The 19,086-nt window shown below is 42.3% G+C and overlaps 1 protein-coding gene across 4 annotated transcripts in view; it reads left to right on the top strand.

The window, feature by feature from the left end:
• The window catches only part of LOC147348121 (uncharacterized), a 182,562-nt gene that overhangs the window by 49,846 nt on the left and 113,630 nt on the right, over positions 1-19,086 (top strand). The window contains exon 3 of one of the 4 annotated variants that reach the window (XR_015151060.1): positions 9,260-9,448. The exons of the other annotated variants lie outside the window; for them this stretch is intronic. The gene's annotated coding sequence lies outside the window, so the exon portion shown is untranslated. Of the gene's footprint in view, positions 1-9,259; positions 9,449-19,086 lie in introns of those variants that run through there. 4 annotated transcript variants of the gene reach the window in all.

Raw genomic sequence — 19,086 nt, 5'->3', positions numbered from 1 at the left:
AGTGCCATAATCCTCAATTCCCAATGACATGAGGGCAGATGCTAAAGCTCTAGGCAATTGGAAAAAAAAAAAAAAAAACAGCAAATGTTCCCCTTCTGTGTTAAAAAAAAAAAAAAAATGAGTGGGAGGAAAGAAGTGACTAGCAAAGATTTGCTGCTCTTGAAAATCAGTCTTTACCTTAAATCACCCAGTGGGTGTGAGTTCCTGTGCTGCCCAGCTTGTGGGGCTTTCTTTGGCTGAAAGCTTGCCCGGGAACTCTTGGGTCCTCAACTGGTGTAAGCCATGAAGGCACACTTCCTTCTTCTGACACACTGACCAAATCCTGTACAGAAGCTGGAACACGCTGGAGTGCCTAGCACAGAGCGTGGCTCAGCATCCCGCTCTATCTGGCTCATCCACTTCTCTCTCCTGAACCAGCCTCTCTGGCAGAGGGTTTATGGCACCTTCTGGGCAGAAAAAAAGCAACACCTCTGTGCTTTGTTATGGGCCAATCATCTAATTCACTGGGTTCAGCACCCAGTTTACTGACTGAGGTTGGGCTAAATACGTTACCTACTCTCGTGTTACAAATCACTCCCAGAAAAAAAAAAAAAAAAAAAATATATATATATATATATATATTTAGATGTGTCTGGTCTTAGTTGGGGCACACGGGAACTTCTTTGCGACACTCGGAATCTTTCATTGTTGCTGCACAGGCTTCCTGGGCTTCTCTCATACTTGCCATGCAGGCTCTCTAGTTGTGGCTTAGTTGCCCTGAGGCATGTGGGATCTTAGTTCCCTGACCAGAGATTGAACCCATGTCCCCTGCATTGAAAGGTGAATTCTTAACCTCTAGACCACCAGGGAAGTCCGTGTCACAGTTGTTAAGGGTCAGTAATCTGGGAGCAGCTTAGCTAGGGGATTCTGGTTCAGAGTCTCTCATTGCTGTGAAGATGCCTCAGGGGCTGCAGTCATCTTAGGGACTGACCGAGGCTGGAGAATCTGCCTCCAACTTCACTCACATGGTCAGGGGCAGCCCTAGTTACTTGCAGTCTTTTGGATTGAGGGCCTCAGTTCTTTACTAGCTATTGTCCAGGGGCTTCTACTCTTTACAATTTGGGCCTCTCCTAGAACTGTTCACAGTGTGGCAGCTTCCTTCTCCCATACAGAGTGATACCAGGGGGAGGAGAGAGAGAGGAGGGAGGGATCCCAAGACAGAGCCGCAGTCTTTTTATAACCTAATCCAGCAGTGGCACATCATCTCTTCTGCCATATGCTCTTGCTCTCAAGGAGACCAGTGCTGGTAGAGTTGTGAGGGGACCACTCTGGCTGTGAATACCATGGGTGGCGGGGGGCGGACGGGGTGAGGATCATTAGGAGCCATCCTAAGAGACTGCCTACCCGGGAACATCAGCAGAGGAGCTTGGACTCAAGTTGAGAAACTGCTTCAGACCTCTCCACCTTTCACCGTTAGCCCCTCTGTAAGGAGACTGGTATGACTCTATCCACAAATCCGGGTGTATGAAAATAAACTTTTATTTTGAGCCTCCATTTTACTGAGTTTTAGAAACTTTAACCTCACGTTTTCTCAGTAGAGCCAAAGTGTTGGAAGGAATTCTCCCTGGGTATGAAGCATCTTCCTGGAGCTCTCCGCTGCTTCCATACTGTAGCAGGGACTCCTGGGCAGTCATGTAGAATCTCATGTGCTTTGATGTACTACATGTGTGCATGCTAAATCACTTCAGTCCTGTCTGACTCTTTGTGACCCTATGGACTGTAGCCTGCCAGGCTCCTCTGTCCATGGAGTTCTTCAGGCAAACATACTGGAATGGGTTGCCATGCTCTCCCCCAGGGGATCTTTCTGACCCAGGATTGAACTTGCATCTCTTACATTGCCTGCATTGGCAGGTGGGTTCTTTACCACTAGTGCCACCTAAGAAGCCCCTGATGTATTACATTCCTTTCCTTTCTAGAATCTGGCTGCTTCCCAAATGGTCCTTTGTATTACAAGTAGCCTCTGCCAGGGAACCCCTGGACAACTCTGCCTTTTTTCACCCCACATCCCAGGGAGAGTTCATTCTAGGCTATTCTCTTTTGGTCCGAATACCTTTCTTGAGAGTTCTATCCTAGATCCAAGATGTTCAGACTTTGGAAATGGGACCTGTGGAGTCTCAAGTTGCTTGTGACTTCTGCCTTGATGCAAGGACTTCAGGGCTGTCTATACTTTTAAAAATATTTTTTGGCTGAACCACTCGGCATGCAGGATCCCAGTTCCCCAACCAGGAATCAAACCTGGGCCCCCTGCAGTGGAAGTGCAGAGTCCCAACCACTTGACCACCAGGGAGGTCCCGGGCTGCCTATATTTTTGAAGGTGGAAACATAGGAGGGAAAAGGAAAGATGGAATACCCTGATGCCCCAGCAGCATCTCTGGGCTTTTAGTTGGCCAGACTGCATTGTCCATCTAACCTCTCGCTGTGCTGAAGTTTGGCAGATTTATTATATAATGCACACCTGCCTGCCACTCCTCCTGAACCATTTTCTCCAGTCTAAGACTTGTTTCCTTTCTGATACCTTTCCTGACCTCAGGCTTGGGAGTCATCAGCCTTCATTTTGCATTTGTAGAGCTGCCTTCATCTCTTTCGTTTTTCATTGTAACCTTCTCTGTGTCCACACATGGGCAGTGTTTTGGCTGATTCTGTCCCAAAGATGTAGTTTGACCCATTTTGTTTTTAATTTGAATGTGTTACCAGTATTTAAAAATGGAAGGGGATTTCCCTGGTGGTCCAGTGGTTAAGACTGCATGCTCCCAGTGCAGCGGGCATGGGTTCAATCCCTGGTTGGAGAACTAGGATCCCACATGCCACACAGCATGGCCTAAAAAAAAAAAAGAAAGGATTTCACAGAAATCTGGCTTCTGGCTTGCATTGAAAAGTCATATCCAGTAGCCCCCGACTCACTTTCCCATGGGTTAATAATTAGTGCTGCATATCAGCACTGTCCATTTAGATGGGACAGCTTCCTCCTATTGGCTTCTGCCATCTTCCCTTTTGCTCATCACCCGCTAGACCTCTGTTTGTGATTCTGGCTTTGGTTTCTGATGTAGTTACCTCACCTCTCACAGGCTGATTGTTCTGGATGCTCCTTTTTTTTTTTTTTGCATTTAATGATTGCCCAGCACATCGGGCTGAGCTGGGTATCAGTGGAAGAAAGTTCAAACCATGTCATCTATGAACTGAAAATTAGGAAGAACATTGCTATGGAATGGGTTTTCTTGGTGGCTCAGATGGTAAAGAATCTGCCTGCAATGCAGGAGACCTGGGTTCGATCCCTGGGTCAGGAAGATCCCCTGGAGAAGAGAATGGCTACCCATTCCAGTTATTCTTGCCTGGAGAACTCCATGGACACAGGAGCCTGGCAGGCTACAGACTGTGGGGTCGCAAAGAGCTGGACACAACTGAGTGACTAACACTTGCACTTTGCTGTGGAATAGGTGCTGTCAGCTAATTTGGCCCAAAATCCAAGGGCTGCTGAATAAGCAAAGTGTTCTGGGGGGTAAACAATTCTCAATTTATACTTTATTTATAGCTAATAATCCCAGGCGGCAATTCCCTTATTGATATATCTCCTTGTGTTGATATATATACTTTGCAATTTTTTTGCAGTAGGTCTGAAGAGATCTTTAGTAGATAGAGATGTTTGTTCTCTGTACCAGAAGTTCAGTTTACTCAATATGGACTTAATCTAGGGAAGTCAGTGCCGAGGCCCTAGGGCAAGAGTGTGGGAGTGGGGCAAAGTAAGTGAAGGAGGGGAGTAGGAGGAGATGAGGCCAGAAGATTCATCAAAGGAGGATGTGTGGCTGCAGGTGGTAGCAGATGGTCAGGTTTCTGGGTTTGCCAAAGAACCAGCATTTACATTTGATTCCATTTCAATGAGGTCCCCAATCCATTTTCCATGTTGGGGCTGAACAAGGCTCAAAGCTCACCTTTGAGAACACTCCCAGGAGATGAAAAACAATCTTTGATTTCCTGTCACCCTTATGCAGAGCCTGGGATCTAAGGCTTCAGGAAGCTCAGCACCTCGCCCAAGATCGTAGTCAGCCAGGGCCCACTCTGACCCTTAGCATCTAAAATGCAGAACTTCTAGGACTTCCCTGATGGTCCAGTGGAGGAACTAAGATCCAGCATGCTGTGTGTCATGGCCAAAATAATAATAATAATAATTATAAATGCAAAGGGCCCTTTTTGCACACATACTATGATAGGACCTTTGTACATAGGCCTTCCTTTTCATAAGCCAAATTGAGAACTTTTGGACTCTCTTGGGATGATCTTTGCCCCGGAATTTGCCCTAGAGCATTGTTAGAGAAGTGTGGGACCTCTGGGAGTGAAGGGGGTCCTTCCCTCTCCTTTGCTGGCTTTTGGAAGTGAGTTGTCATATGTGCAAAGTCTCTTCAGTCATGTCTGACTCATTTTGACCCTATGTAGCCTGCCAGGCTCCTCTGTCCATGGAATTCTCCAGACAAGAATGCTGGAGTGGGTAGCCATTTCCTGATCCAGCGATTGAATTTGCATTTCCTCTGGCTCCTGCATTGCAGATGGATTCTTTACCTCTTATTGTGTAATTGCTAGTGAGCTAGCAATTATACAATAACCCATTTTTTGGATCCCTTCTGCCTGGTTCTTTCCGAGCCTTCTGGCTTCTGCTTGTGACATCTCTCTGACTCGAATGGCTTTAGTACAGAAGCGGTTTGACTTTAGAGGCTGTTTTGCAAAATTAAGAGGCTGCTTTGACATGGCTTTAAGGAACACACCGTGAGTTTCCGCCGCAGCGGTTGCCTCATTCAACCCTGGGAGACAACAAATGCTCCAAATCGGGCCACGCACGCCCAGTGTCACACAGCCACCCAGCAAGTGGCCATTTAATCTCAATCACTCCCCACAGCGTGGGCCAATTAAAGAGGAAGCCAGCAGGGCAAGGAGCACTGGCAAATCTTTTGAGGGGAGGAGACCCCAGGGTTGCCTTGCCAAAGGCTCTCCCACTCCATTCACACACTGTGCAAGAATGCGAACCATGGGGCTGCGAGTGGGCTGGAGGGCTGTCCCAGAAATGGGAGCCGGGATGCAGTACAGATGGCAGCAATAGTGGCGGTGACACAGAATAGTATCCCTGGGCTCGAAACTTCCAAAATGAGATTTACAGTTCTGGCCCACCCTCTTTTGGGAGGGAACACCTGCTCGAGCAGATTTGGAAATGGCCTCTGATTATCAGCTTCTGTGCAGGGATCAGATTTTTGCAGCTCACTAGTGCCTGGTGTGAAATAAAAGCTATTTTGAGGTGGGAGGAGTTCTCAACCTTTTCCTCAGTGCATTTTGTGTCCTGATTAATTTCTCTCAAATCCTTTATTTCTGAGTCTCCTTTCTTCCACATTTCCTCCTTCTTTACCTACCTTCTGCTGTACTCTCCTCTCTAAATGTTTGCAACCTCTGCATGAGAGACCAAGCCAGGGTTTACCGCTCATTTCCATCCCCACCTTCCCGTCAGGATCACCTGGGACTCCAAATATTGGGTTGGCCAAAAAAATTCATTTGGCGTTTTTTCTATACGATGTTTTGGAAAAACACAAGCTAACTTTTTATAGCCCAATAGTTATACTTGGGTCACTTGCCAAACCACTGATATCAGAATCTCTCTCAGTGTGGTGCCCTGACATAGACATGGAAATTCCTCAGCTGATTCTAGCATACAGCCAAGAATCAGAAATGCTGGCCACGGTAATGATGCTAAGAAATAAGATAGATTTGACTATCCTGATCCACTCAGGCTAGCTTAAGGCCCACACTGGAGTTTCTAGAGGCAAGATTTATCCCAGAGATAGCTGTGAAGAATTAGATTAAGTTTTCATAGCAGTTCTCTTGTTATACAAGTGATATATGTTCATTGAAGAGGATTTAGAAAATAGCGAGAAAAAAAATCTTTACCACCATAAATATTTTTATGTATTTTGGTAGATATTTTTTTACTCTTAGTTTTATGCACAAGTACAGTGAATTTCCTGAATAAAAGCTGGGTTATACTACTTATAGCCTCATAACTCTTTTCTCTTAATATCATGAACCTCTTTCCATGTGAGCTAATACATTTCTAGAACACAATTTCTATTGATGGCATGGTATTGTTTAACCAGTCTCCTCTTAAAGGGTTTGAGGCTACTGTTTTGTTCTCTTATGATAAACACCATGATGGCCACTTTTGTAGGTAAATCTTTGCCCTCATCCATGGTTTCGGTCTGATTTTTCTCTATTTTCATTCACTAGGTCGTCATGTCTAGTCTTATGCTTTTAATTATACCCTAGACACTAACACTCCAAAATTTGTGGTTTTGTAAATAAAAGCTGATATGAACATTAAAAAATTATGTCAATATCAAGTCACTTTTATTCAAAAGAAGCTTTAATGATGCCCCTCGAGTTCCCCAAATCTTGTTTCCTATATCTTACCCCTAGTATGTTCTTTCTTTAAGTCAAAGACCTAGACATCACCCTCAGTTCTTCCTGTACCCCCAGCACAAAACCTCTTCCCACTAATCCACACACAAGTAGTGTTAATTCGAGCTCCATATTGTCTTGTCTTTAAAAAAAGCATTTATCTATTTGGCTGTGCCAGGTCTTAGTCCCAGCATGCGAGATCGTCAGTCTTCTTTGTGGCATATGGATTTTTTAGTTGCAGCATGTAGAATCCTTAGTTGCAGCATGTGAACTCTTAGTTGTGGCATGTGGGATCTAGTTCCCTGACCGGGAATGGAACCTGGGCCCCCTGCATTGGAAGCATGGAGTCTATTAGCTACTGGACCACCAGGGAAGTCCCTCCATATTGTTTTGAATCAATCTCTACTTTTCCACCTCACTCAGTTCAGTTCAGTTCAGTCGCTCAGTCGTGTCCGACTCTTTGCAACCCCATGAATCGCAGCACGCCAGGCCTCCCTGTCCATCACCAACTCCCGGAGTTCACTCAGACTCACATCCATCGAGTCAGTGATGCCATCCAGCCATCTCATCCTCTGTCGTCCCCTTCTCCTCCTGCCCCCAATCCCGCCCAGCATCAGAGTCTTTTCTAATGAGTCAACTCTTCGCATGAGGTGGCCAAAGTACTGGAGTTTCAGCTTTAGCATCATTCCTTCCAAAGAAATCCCAGGGCTGATCTCCTTCAGAATGGACTGGTTGGATCTCCTTGCAGTCCAAGGGACTCTCAAGAGTTCCACCTCACTAGCACCTCCCAATCAAACCATCTTCACTGTTCATTTGGACTGAACTTTTGACTCTTGATCCTCTCCTATCTTTTCTCCACATGGCAGCCAAAATGATCTCCCTTCGGCATGAATCAGATGATGGCATTTCCTACCTCTAAGAGTTACATGGCTCCCTATCTTCCAGAATCAAATTCAGAATTTGTTACCATGATCCACAGAACCTGCAAAGCTGGCTCTTGTTGACCTTGCTAATCTTTTCCTTCTACTTCTTCACCTGATGACCAGGCTCCAGGCACACTTGCATTATTTCTCTTCTTAAATGTCTTCTTTAATGCCTTGCCCATCTTGAGACTTTTATACCTGCAGTGAAGCATCCACCTGGTGTAGAGAAGAACTATGTAGACATGTGGGTTATGCTTTTGTTTCATGAGAAATAAAGTCCTGTGATCTAAGAGTCTCCCATCTTTTACCATGAAACTATAGTATGCTAATTTGTTAGCTTGCAAATAGGGTAAAATCTCAGGCCCTTCATGTATTAACACTCAACATTCCAGCATCCTTGGGAAGAAAACCTACCCTGGGGGAGATCAAATATATGCAGTTCACTTTCCATATAATATAGTTTCTTTTCCCCCTTCCCATCACACACACTTTAAGTGTAGTGATTGAATATTAAATAATACCACCTGTGGCTGAGTCATGTCAATATATGGCAAAACCACCACAATATTGTAATTAGCCTCCAATTAAAATAAATTAATTAAAAAATAAATTTCAGGTTTTTAAAAAATCTTTTGGAGGTGAGGCAGGTGGGATCCTGACTCCCTGACCAGAGATTGAACCCGCATCTTGCTTTAGAAGTGCAGAGTCTTCACCATTGGACCACCAGGGAAGTCTCTCCAAATTGCAGGTTTACTAAGTGGAAGAAGCAGGAGTGATCATCTATCCATCCTTGTAATAGTCCTATTTGGCTTAAGAGTAAAGCAGGTGGCTCTGGAAGACTAAATATTGGCTATCATGGCTTTTCACCAAATTAGACACAGTGAAAACTGTTAGAAAGTCCAGCAGGCTAAAATTAGACAGATTTAACTAATGCTTGTTTTTCTATATGGATTTTGGAAGGAAGCCAGGCACAACTCATTTTCTTATGGAAGGAATGCAGGATCCATTCACTGTCTTCCTGCAAGAGTGTCTTAAGTCTCCAATATATGGTCACAACTTGCTAAGAGGAGATTTGATGTTGTTGTTCAGTCACTAAGTCATGTCTGACTCTTTGCAACCCCATGGACTGTAGCATGCCAGGCTTCCTTGTCCTTCACTGTCTCCCAGAGTTTGCTCAAACTCATCTCCATTGAGTTGGTGATGCCATCCAACTATCTCATCCTCTGTTGTCCCCTTCTTTTCCTACCCTCAATCTTTCCCAGCATCAAGGTCTTTTGCAACGAGTTGGCTCTTTGCATCAGGTGGCCAAAGTATTGGAGCTTTAGCATCAGTCCTCCCAGTGAATATTCAGATTTAGATTTTAGATTTAGATTTTTAATTAAAAGAATTTTTTTGGCTGCATGGCGTGTGGGATCTTGGCCCTCTGACCAGGGATGGAACCCACACCCTCTGCAGTGGAAGAACAAATTTTAACCATTGGCCTGCCATGGTAGTCCTGAGATTTAGATTTGATTGCCATCAAAGTAAGTTGTTTTTTCACACTGGTGATGCTGTGATGGTCTCCTTTCAGAAGAAGCAGTGAGGAAATATTGGAGAACTTGGATAATACCAACAGCTAGCTAAAAGATGGTTAATTCACCTGGGTAAAATACTGGAGCCAATCAGTTCAAATCTTTGGAATAACTTGAGTCAAGACCAAGATAGTGCTGTTTAGGACACTAAGTTTCAATTTCTTGGAATTTTTTTCCCCAAAGGCAACAGGGCTAGCTAATGGACATCTCATATGTCTAAACTAGGATGACTCTAAATGCTGCCTAGCTGCCTGTTAGTACAGTTCCATCATCCTTTACTTTTCTTTCTTTTTTTAGGAGGGTGGCGGGGACTGCACCTCAAGGCTTGTGGGATGTTAGTTCCCTGGCTGGGCATCAAACCTGCACCCCCTGCATTGGAAGCACAGAGTCTTAACCACTGGACCACCAGGGAAGTCCCATCATCCTTTGCTTTTCTAACCCTATTCCCCCTCCTTCCTTGGAATGAATAAAAGGAGAAGTTATGGTGAGTTCAGTCCTGCTCTCTGTCCTCTGGGTGGACAGTATGGCTGAATCAGAGAAGTTTCATGATCTGATTTGAGATAGATAATGAATGGACAAAGGGAAAATGGTGGCAGATGGAAATAGAGACCACAAATGGATAATGATACCAGAAAAGGATAATGTCATATTTTCCCAAGATTACATTTGATAGAAATAGTGTATGTTTGTGGTGCCAAACCATGGCAGATTCTGGGAGACACCTCTGGATTTCCTTTCTCTAGAGAAGGAGATTTGAATTGAAGTCGGAATACAAGATATACTTCAGAATTCTACTTGGTTGATTTAGAGACATGGCACCACTCAGTACCCCCTGAATAACAATAAGCTAGCTTGGAGTGGTTTTTGTCTTGCTTTGGTTACATTTGTGATATAGGTGCTTTTTTGGCCTTGAGAGAAATCCTGCCTTTGCACTGGGATGGACACATTGTCTCATCGTGCCTGGCAGCGGACACCCTGTATTGCTGTGAGCCAGAATGACATCATTTTAAGAGTATAAGAAGAGTCACATCCTGCTTTTTATGCAGTATCTCAGAATCTGCTTTGCCTTTTGACTACATAATTATGAATGTGGATAAAAACTATGGAAAGCCTTCATAGAATCAGAATAGTGTCCAAGAAGATGAATATCTGCATGGTATGGCATGCACACCCCATCAAATGCCCTGGAACTTTGGAAAGGCAGGTGGGTGGGTTGCACAGTGAAACCTGTAAGTTTGGGTTAGTGAAAACTTGTTTCCTCGGGGCTGGGATATGATCATGTCCCAGACCAGATGGGACCCAGAGTTCACTGAGCAGTGGCCTCTAGGGGAAATAAGTGCTATATGAGAAAAAGGGTGTTTTTGCTTGGAAAGTTAGAAAAATGTCACCATAGTATTAACTGGTGTATCATGAAGTTAAGCATGACTTTAATCTCTGCTATAGTTGCAGGACATAAAAGATTTTTAGCTTTACATATAGAGCTAAAGGAAAATCAAGTCAATGGAGAAGGTGATCTTCAGGATGAAGACATGTTTTGGGAAACTTGACTTAAGACACCCAATTAATGTAGTTTCCATGGAAACTTGCTAGAGGACATTATGGAGTTGAATGAATGTTTTATCAACATCTACAAAAAAGGGCAAACAGTGGAGGGGAGAGGGGAGAATGGGAGATGGAGGAAGGAAGAATCTGGGGAAGGCAGATTGTGTATCAGAAAACTGGTAAATGAAACTAGAACAGAGTCTTGTAAACTTGTCTCATGGAGAGAATTCCAACTCCTCAGTGGAGGATACAGGTCTTGGTGGTTGTTTTTATTTTAGTATATTTATTTTTTGTGTGTACACCAAACACTGTAGAAGTTGCTATGCTAAGAGTAAGAAAATGCCTCAAATATGTATCAAGGATCAAGGAGGTTTTCACAGAGTTCAGGTGAACTAGAAAAAGGGGTTAGCAGCTGCTTCTGTGGTCTTTCCTCTAGCCTCAGGGTATCTGAGGATTTGACTCTAGGACTTTCTCTTTGGAATATCAACTCAAGGAATTGTTGGGATGGTAGGCTACTGATTAAATAGAATCTGGTTAAGAATTATACTCTGTACATGCACATTGTCAAAACTGGTTATTGAGTAATGAGTAACTGACAGTGATGAGATGCAGCTGCCTTGAAGAATGGGCAAGGGATGGTCACATGCCTGAGGGGCTACACAACCAGCTGGCATAAAGCTGAAAGGGGCTCAGATCTGATGGCTTCTCTAAAGTGAGGTCACGTGCACTGTCTTGTCTCTTGTGGGAACACATGTCCCAGGTTCAGAATGACTGTGCCTGGGAGTCACGGGACATCTGCTGTGTTGCTGCTGTTCATACCACAATATAGCATGTCCTGTTTCCTTTAGTAAAGCTAAGTAAACTTGGTGGTGGGTGGGGTCTATTGGGTCTTGTGAATTTGTCTATCTGAACCCAAGTCCACTGTGGCTGGTGGGGCAGAGTGGACGTTGCAGTTACCTTAACCATTTTGTGTTTTATTTATTTTGGGGGGAGTATAATTGCTTTGCAGTGTTATGTTAGTTTCTGCTGTACAAGGAGGCGAATCAGCTATGTGTATACATATACCCGCTCCCTCTTGTACCAACCTCACCCCGTCCTCCTACCCATCTACATCATCACAGAGCACAGAGTTGCATTCCCACTAGCAGCAGTTCCCACAGCTATCTGTTTCGCACATGGTAGTGTGTATATGTCAGTGCTGCCTTCTCAGTGCATCCTGCCTTCCCCTTCCCCCACTGTGTCCACATGAGTTCTCTGCATCTGCATCTCTATTCTTGCCCTGCAAATAGGTTCATCTGTACCATTTTCTACATTCCACACATATGTGTTAATATACAATATTTGTTTTTCTCTGACTACCTCACTCTATATGACAGACTCTAGATCCATCCACATTTCTACAATTTTGTTCCTTATTTATGACCAAGTAATACTCCATTTCCTATATGTACCACATCTTCTTTATCCATTCCTCTGTTGATGGACGTATTTAGGTTGCTTCCATGTCCTGGCTTGAGTAAACAGTATTCAACATTGGGGTACATGTGTCTTTTCAGTATGGTTTTCTCAGGGTTTTGACCAACCTAGACGGCATATTAAAAAGCAGAGACATTACTTTGCCAACAAAGGTCCATCTAGTCAAGGCTATGGTTTTTCCAGTAGTCATGTATGGATGTGAGAGTTGGACTATAATGAAAGCTGAGTGCCGAAGAATTGATGCTTTTGAACTGTGGTATTGGAGAAGACTTGAGAGTCCCTTGGACTGCAAGGAGATCCAACCAATCCATCCTAAAGGAGATCAGTCCTGGGTGTTCATTGGAAGGACTGATGTTGAAACTGAAACTCCAATACTTTGGCCCCCTGATGCAAAGAGCTGACTCATTTGAAAAGACCCTGATGCTGGGAAAGATTTCAGGCAGGAGGAGAAGGGGATGACAGAGAGTGAGATGGTTGGATGACATTACCAACTTAATGGACATGAGTTTAGGTAAACTCCTGGAGTTGGTGATGGACAGGGAGGCCTGGCATGCTGCAGTTCACGGGGTCACAAAGAGTCAGACATGACTGAGTGACTGAACTGAACTGAACTTTCTCAGGGTTTATGTCTAGGAGTGGGATTGCTGAGTCATATAGTAGTTCTGTTTTTAGTTTTTTAAGGAACCTCCCTATTGTTCTCTATTGTGTCTGTATCAATTTACAACCTGACCAAGGTTGCAAAGGGGTCCTTTTCAACACACCCTCTCCAGCACTTATTGTTTGTAATTTTTTTGATGATGGCCATTCTGACCAGTGTAAGGGTGAAACCTCATTGTAGTTTTGACTTGCATTTTCTAATAATTAGTGATGTTGAGCATTTTTTCTTGTGCCTCTTGGCCATCTGTATGTCTTTTTTGGAGAAATGTCTCTTTAGGTCTTCTGCCCATTTTTTGATTGGGTTGTGTTTTTGATATTGAGTTACATGAGCTGTTTGTATCCTTTAGAGTTTAATCCATTGTCAATTGCTTCTTTTCAAGTATTTTCTTCAATTCTGATGGTTTTCTTTTTGTCTTGGTTATGGTTTTCCTTGCTTTGCAAAAGCTTTTAAGTTTAGTTATGTCCCATTTGTTTATCTTTGTTTTTAATTTATCACTCTAGGCGGTGGGTCAAAAAAGATCTTGTTGTGATTTATGCCAAAGAGTGTGCTGCCTATGTTTTCCTATAAGAGCCTTGTAGTGTCTGGCCTTACATTTAGGTCTTTAATCCATTTTGACTTTATTTTTGTGTGTGGTGTTAGGGAGTGTTCTAGTTTCATTCTTTTACATGTAGCTGTCCAATTTTCCCAGCACCATGTACTGAAGAAATTCTCTTTTCTCCATTGTATTTTCTTGCCTCCTTTGTCATAGAATAAGCGACCATAGGTGCATGGGTGTATCTTTGGACTTTCTATCCTGTACGATTGATCGGTATTTCTGTCTTTGTGCCAGTACCATACTGTCTTGATGACTGTAGCTTTGTAGTAAAGTCTGAAATCAGGATGCCTGATTCTTCCAACTCTGTATTTCTTTCAAGATTGCTTTGAGTATTTGGGGTCTTTTATGTTTCCATACAAATTGTGATTTTTTGGTTCTAGTTCTGTGAAAAATGCCATTGGTAGTTTGATAGGGATTGCGCTGAGTCTGTAGACTGCTTTGGGTCAATTTTCAAAATATGGATTCTTCCAGTCCAAGAACATGGTATATCTCTCCATCTGTTTGTGTCATCTTTGATTTCTTTCATCAGTGTTTTATAGTTTCCTGAGTACAGGTCTTTTGCCTCCTTAGGAAGATTTATTTCTAGGTGTTTTATTCTTTTTGCTGCAATGACAAATGGTATTTCCTTGATTTCTCTTATTGATCTTTTGTTGCTAGTGTATAGGAATGCAAGAGATTTCTGTGCATTAATTTTGCATCCTACAACTTTAGTAAATTCATTGATTAGCACCAGTAGTTTTCTGGTGGCATCTGTAGGTTTTTTGTAGTAGTAGTTTTGTAGTAGCTTTCTGTAGGTTTTTCTATGTATGGTATCATGTTATTTGCAAACAGTGACAGTTTTACTTCTTCTTCTCCAATTTGGATTCCCTTTATTTCTTCTCTGATTGCTGTGGCTAGGACTTCCAAAACTATGTTGAATAATAGTGGTGAGAATGGACATCCTTGTACTTCTCCTAATCTTAAAGGGAAATACTTTCAGCTTTCACCATTGAGAATAATAATTGTTGTGCATTTGTCATGTGTGGCCTCTATTATGTTGAGGTAGGTTCCCTCAAATCCCACTTTCTAGAGAGTTTTTATCAAAAATGTGTGTTGAATTTTGTTGAAAGCTTTTTCTGCATCTCCAAATGTTTAATAGAATTCACCTGTGAAGCCATATTGTCTTGGACTTTTGTTTCAAGATTTTTTTAAAGTATTTCTTTCTTTATTTGGCTGCATTAGGTCTTAGTTGCAGCATGTGGGGTCTGTGTTGCATCGTGTGGGATCTTTTTATTGCAGCACACATATTCTCTAGTTGTGGTGTGTGGGCTCAGTAGCTGTGGTACCTGGTCTGCAAGCTTGTGGGCTTCAGTAGTTGTTGCATGAACGCTCTCTAGTTGTGGCACATGAGCTCCGGAGAGCACCAGCTCAGTAGTTGTGGCACATGGGCTTAGTTGCTCTGCAGCATGTGGGATCTTAGTTCCCCAACCAGGGATTGAACCCACATCTCCTGCATTGCAAGGCAGACTCTTAACCATTGGACCCCCAGTCAAGTCCCTGTTGGAAAAATTTTAATTACTTGTGACTGATCTGTTCATATTTTCTATTTCTTCCTGTTCAGTCTTGGAAGGTGGTACTTTTCTAAGAATTTGAACATTTCTTCCAGGTGGTCTGTTTTATTGGCATATGTAGTTGCTTGCAGTAATCTATTATGATCCTTTGTATTTCAGTGGTGTCAGTTGTAATTTCTCTTTTTTCATTTCTGATTTTATTGATTAGAATCTTCTCCCCTTTTTTCTTGATGAGTTTAGCTAAAGGTTTATCAATTTTATTTATCTTCTCAAACAACCAACTTTTAGTTTTATTCATCTTTTAAAATTTTTTTTCTATTTTTTCTTCATTTATTTCTGCTCTGATGTTTATGATTTTTTCCTTCCACTAATTTTTTTTCTTCTTTCTCTAGTTGCTTAAGGTATAAAGTTAGATTGTTTATTTGAGATTTTTCTTGTTTCTTGAGGTGAGATTGCATTGCTAAAAACTTCCCTCTTAGAATTGCTTTTTCTGCATCCTATAGGTTTTGGGTCAGCATGTTTTTGTTGTCATTTGTTTCTATGTATTTTCTGATTTCCTCTTTGATTTAGTAATCTCTTGGTTATTTCATAGTATATTGTTTAGCCTCCATGTGTTTGTATTTTTTATATTTTTTTCTCTCTGATTTCTAATCTAACAGCACTGTGGTCAGAAAAGACACTCAATGTGATTTCAGTTTTCTTAAATTTACTGAGGCTTGATTTGTGACCCAGGATGTGATCTATCCTGGAGAACGTTCTGTGTGCACTTGAGAAGAAAGTGTACTCTGCTGCTTTGGGGTGAAATGTCCTATAAGTATCAATTAAGCCTGTCTGGTCAGTTGTATCATTTAAAGCTTTTGTTTCCTTATTTATTTTCTGTCTGGATTATCTGTTCATTGGTGTAAGTGGGGTGTTAAAATCCCTAGTGTTATATTTCTCCTTTTTCTGACTCTTATCATTTGCCTTATGTATTGAGGTGCTCTTATATTGGGTGGATAAATATTTGTAATTGTTATATTTTCTTCTTAGATCAATCCCTTAATCATTATGTATCGACCTTCCTGTCTCTTTTAAAAGTTTTTATTTTAAAGTCTATTTTATCTGATATGAATATTGCTACTCTAGTTTTCTTTGGATTTCCATTCGTGTGGAATATCTTTGTCTGTGCCCTCACTTTCAGTCTGCTTCTGTCCCTGGGTCTGAAGTGACTCTCTTGTGGACAGCATATATACATGTCTTATTTTTATATCCATTTATCCAGTCTGTGTCTTTTGGTTGGAGCATTTAATCTATTTATATTCAAGGTAAGTATCAATATGTATGTTCCTATTACAATTTTTTAAATTGTTTTGGGTCTTTTTCTTCCTTGTGTTTCCCAGCTAGAGAAGTTCCTTTAGCATTTGTTGTAAAGCTGGTTTGCATGCATGTGTGCTAAGTTGCTTCAGTCATATCCTACTCTTCGCAACCCTATGGATCATAGCCCTCCAGGCTTCTCTGTCCATGGGATTCTCCAGGTAAGAATACTGGAGTGGGTTGCCGTGCCGTCCTCCAGGGGATTGTCCCAACCCAAGGATTGAACCAGCATCTCTTAAATCTCCTGCATTTGTAGGCAAATTCTTTACCACTAAAGCCACCTGGGAAGCCCTAAAGCTGGTTGGGAGGTACTCAATTCTTTTAGCTTTTGCTTATCTGTAAAGCTTTTGATTTCTCCATTGAATCTGAATTATCTTATTGTCTGCATAGAGTAGTCTTGGTTGTAGGTTTTTCCCGTTCATCACTTGAAATAAATCCTGCCACTCCCTTCTGGGATGTAGAGTTTCTGCTGAAAACTGAACTTATGAGGATAACCTTATGGGGATTCCCTTATATGTTATTTGTTGCTTTTCCCTTGCTGCTTTTAGTAATTCTGCTTGATTTTAATTTTCATTAGTTTGACTAGCATGTTTCTCCTTGGCTTTTTCCTGTATAGGATGCCCTGGGCTTCCTGAACTTGGGTGGTTATTTCCTTTCCATTTTTGGGGAAGTTTTCAACTGTAATCTCTTCAAATATTTTCTCAGACCCTTTCTGTTTCTCTTCTTCTTCTGTTTTTGTTGTTGCTCAGTCACTAAGTCATGTCCAGCTCTTTGCAACCCCATGGACTACAGCACACCGGGCCTGCTTGTCTTTCACTATCTCCTGGAATTTGCTCAAACTCATGTCCATTGAGTTTGTGATGCCATCCAACCATCTCATTCTCTGTCTCTCCCTTCTCCTCCTGCCTTCAATCTTTCCCAGAATCAGAGTCTTTTGACCCCTTATAGGGATCAAATTATATTATATTATATTAGACTGTTGGTGCATTTAATTTGTCCAAGAAGTCTCTGAGGCTGTCCTCATTTCTTTTCTTTATTCTGCTCTTCTGCAGTTATTTCCACCATTCTGTCTTCCAGCTCGCTTACTTGTTCTTCTGCTTCAGTTTTTCTGCTATTGATTCCTTTTAGTATATTTTTGATTTTCAGTTATTGTGTTGCTTATCACTGCTTGTTCTTTAGTTCGTCTAGATTCTTGTTAAAATTTCTTATATTTTCTCTGTCTTTACCTCCATTCTCTTTGCAAGATTTAGGAGTATCTTTACCATCATTTACTATCAGGCTTTTCTGGTGGCTCAGATGGTAAAGAATCTGCCTGTGATGTAGGAAACCCAGCTTTGATCCCTGGATTGGGAAGATCCCCTGGAAAAGGGAATGGCAACCCACTTCAGTATTCCTGCCTGAAAAATCCTATTGACAGAGGAGCCTGGTGGGCTACCATTCATGGGGTCACAAAGAGTTGGACATGACTGAGTGACTAACACTTCACTTCACTTTACTATCACTACTCTGAATTCTTTTTCAGGTAGGTTGCCTGTTTCCTCTTTGTTTCTTTAGTCTTATCAGTTTTTACCTTGTTCCTTTGTCTGTACCATATTTTTTTGTTATTTCCTTCTTTTTTTTTTTTTTGATGGGTGGAATTGCATTCCTTTCTTGCTGTTGTTTGGCCTGAGGCATCAAGCACAGGAATTTGCAAGAAGTTGGGTGGAAATGGGTCTTCCTGCAGAGATGAGGACCTCTGGGAGTGCTCACACTGATGACCCCTGTGGTCTGAGGTTTTCTGTTAGTCCAGTAGTTCAGACTTGGCACTCTTACCACAGGAGCTCAGGTCCAACACCCTGCCTGGGATCTAAGGCCCTGCAAGCTGTGTCACCAACAAAGAAAAAAAGGCAACAAAGAAGAAAGAGAACAATAATGAAGAATAAAAAAATAAAATAAAGTTAGAAAAATAAAATACATAAGAAAAAATGAAAATGATGTAGCAAGCAGGCTCGCTGGGACCAGAGCAGTCAGGGGAGTCACTAGCTCTGTTGCGTTCCAATCCCCCAAACCTTTCTCCCCATCCCTGCTAATCCCTGCTCCATGAATGGGCCCCTCTGAACATGGGAACACCTCTCCTGAGGGAACACCCTCAGGGGTGCCAGTCCCATCTCGCATCCACTTTTCCTCCCTCACTCCCATGCCCCCACGGTCCCTACAGCCAGAGGGGGCCCCCCAGAGGACTGTGGTTCAGGCTTGGGACGCCAGCAGGCTCACCAGGGCGCAAGTACATGGGAGAGATGCTAGCCACATTCCCATCTGGTTCTCTGAAAGTCTCTTCCTGTCCCCCCTGATTCCCACACTGTGAGTGGCCCCCTCTGATCATGGGAACCCTTCCCCTCCCCCAGCCATGCCTCAGGGGTGCTGGTCCTGTCCTACCTCCACTTTTCCTCCCCACCTTCCCTCCACATCCTGCTTGTTCTTGCAGGGATTTGTACCATCTGTTTAGGTGTCCGAGGCTCCCCATCAGCTCCTTGTAGGTGCCCTAGCTGTGAGGAGATAGCGAATTCTGCCATCTTGACTCCCCCTCCATAGTGTTTATTTCACAACCGTGATAAACACTTAATGGAAGGCAGGAAACTTGAGAAACACTGATGTTGACATCCATGTTTATATACCTATGGCTGAATCATGTTGATATATGACAGAAACTAACACTATTATAAAGCAATTATCCTCCAATTAAAAATAAAAAAATAAATTTTAAAAAGAAGAAATACGTGTTTAAGCAGATAAATGATAGTTCCTCAGATTTGTTTTAATATGGTCTTCCCAGATCTGTAAGTTGCATATTTATCTGATAAAGATCTTTACATAGCAGAGCAATACATCTCTTACTCAAGAAACCAGTGCTAAAGGGAAAATATGGTGAAAATTACTCCAATTTAACTTTCTATTTATTGGGAATAAATAC

This window comes from Bos grunniens, chromosome 22 (genome assembly GCF_055505025.1).
Source record: "Bos grunniens cultivar Pamir isolate PY7600 chromosome 22, Bosgru_T2T1.0, whole genome shotgun sequence".
NCBI lineage: Eukaryota > Metazoa > Chordata > Mammalia > Artiodactyla > Bovidae > Bos > Bos grunniens.
Note: the sequence above shows the minus strand (reverse complement) of the source record. Positions and strands in the feature narration are given on the sequence as shown.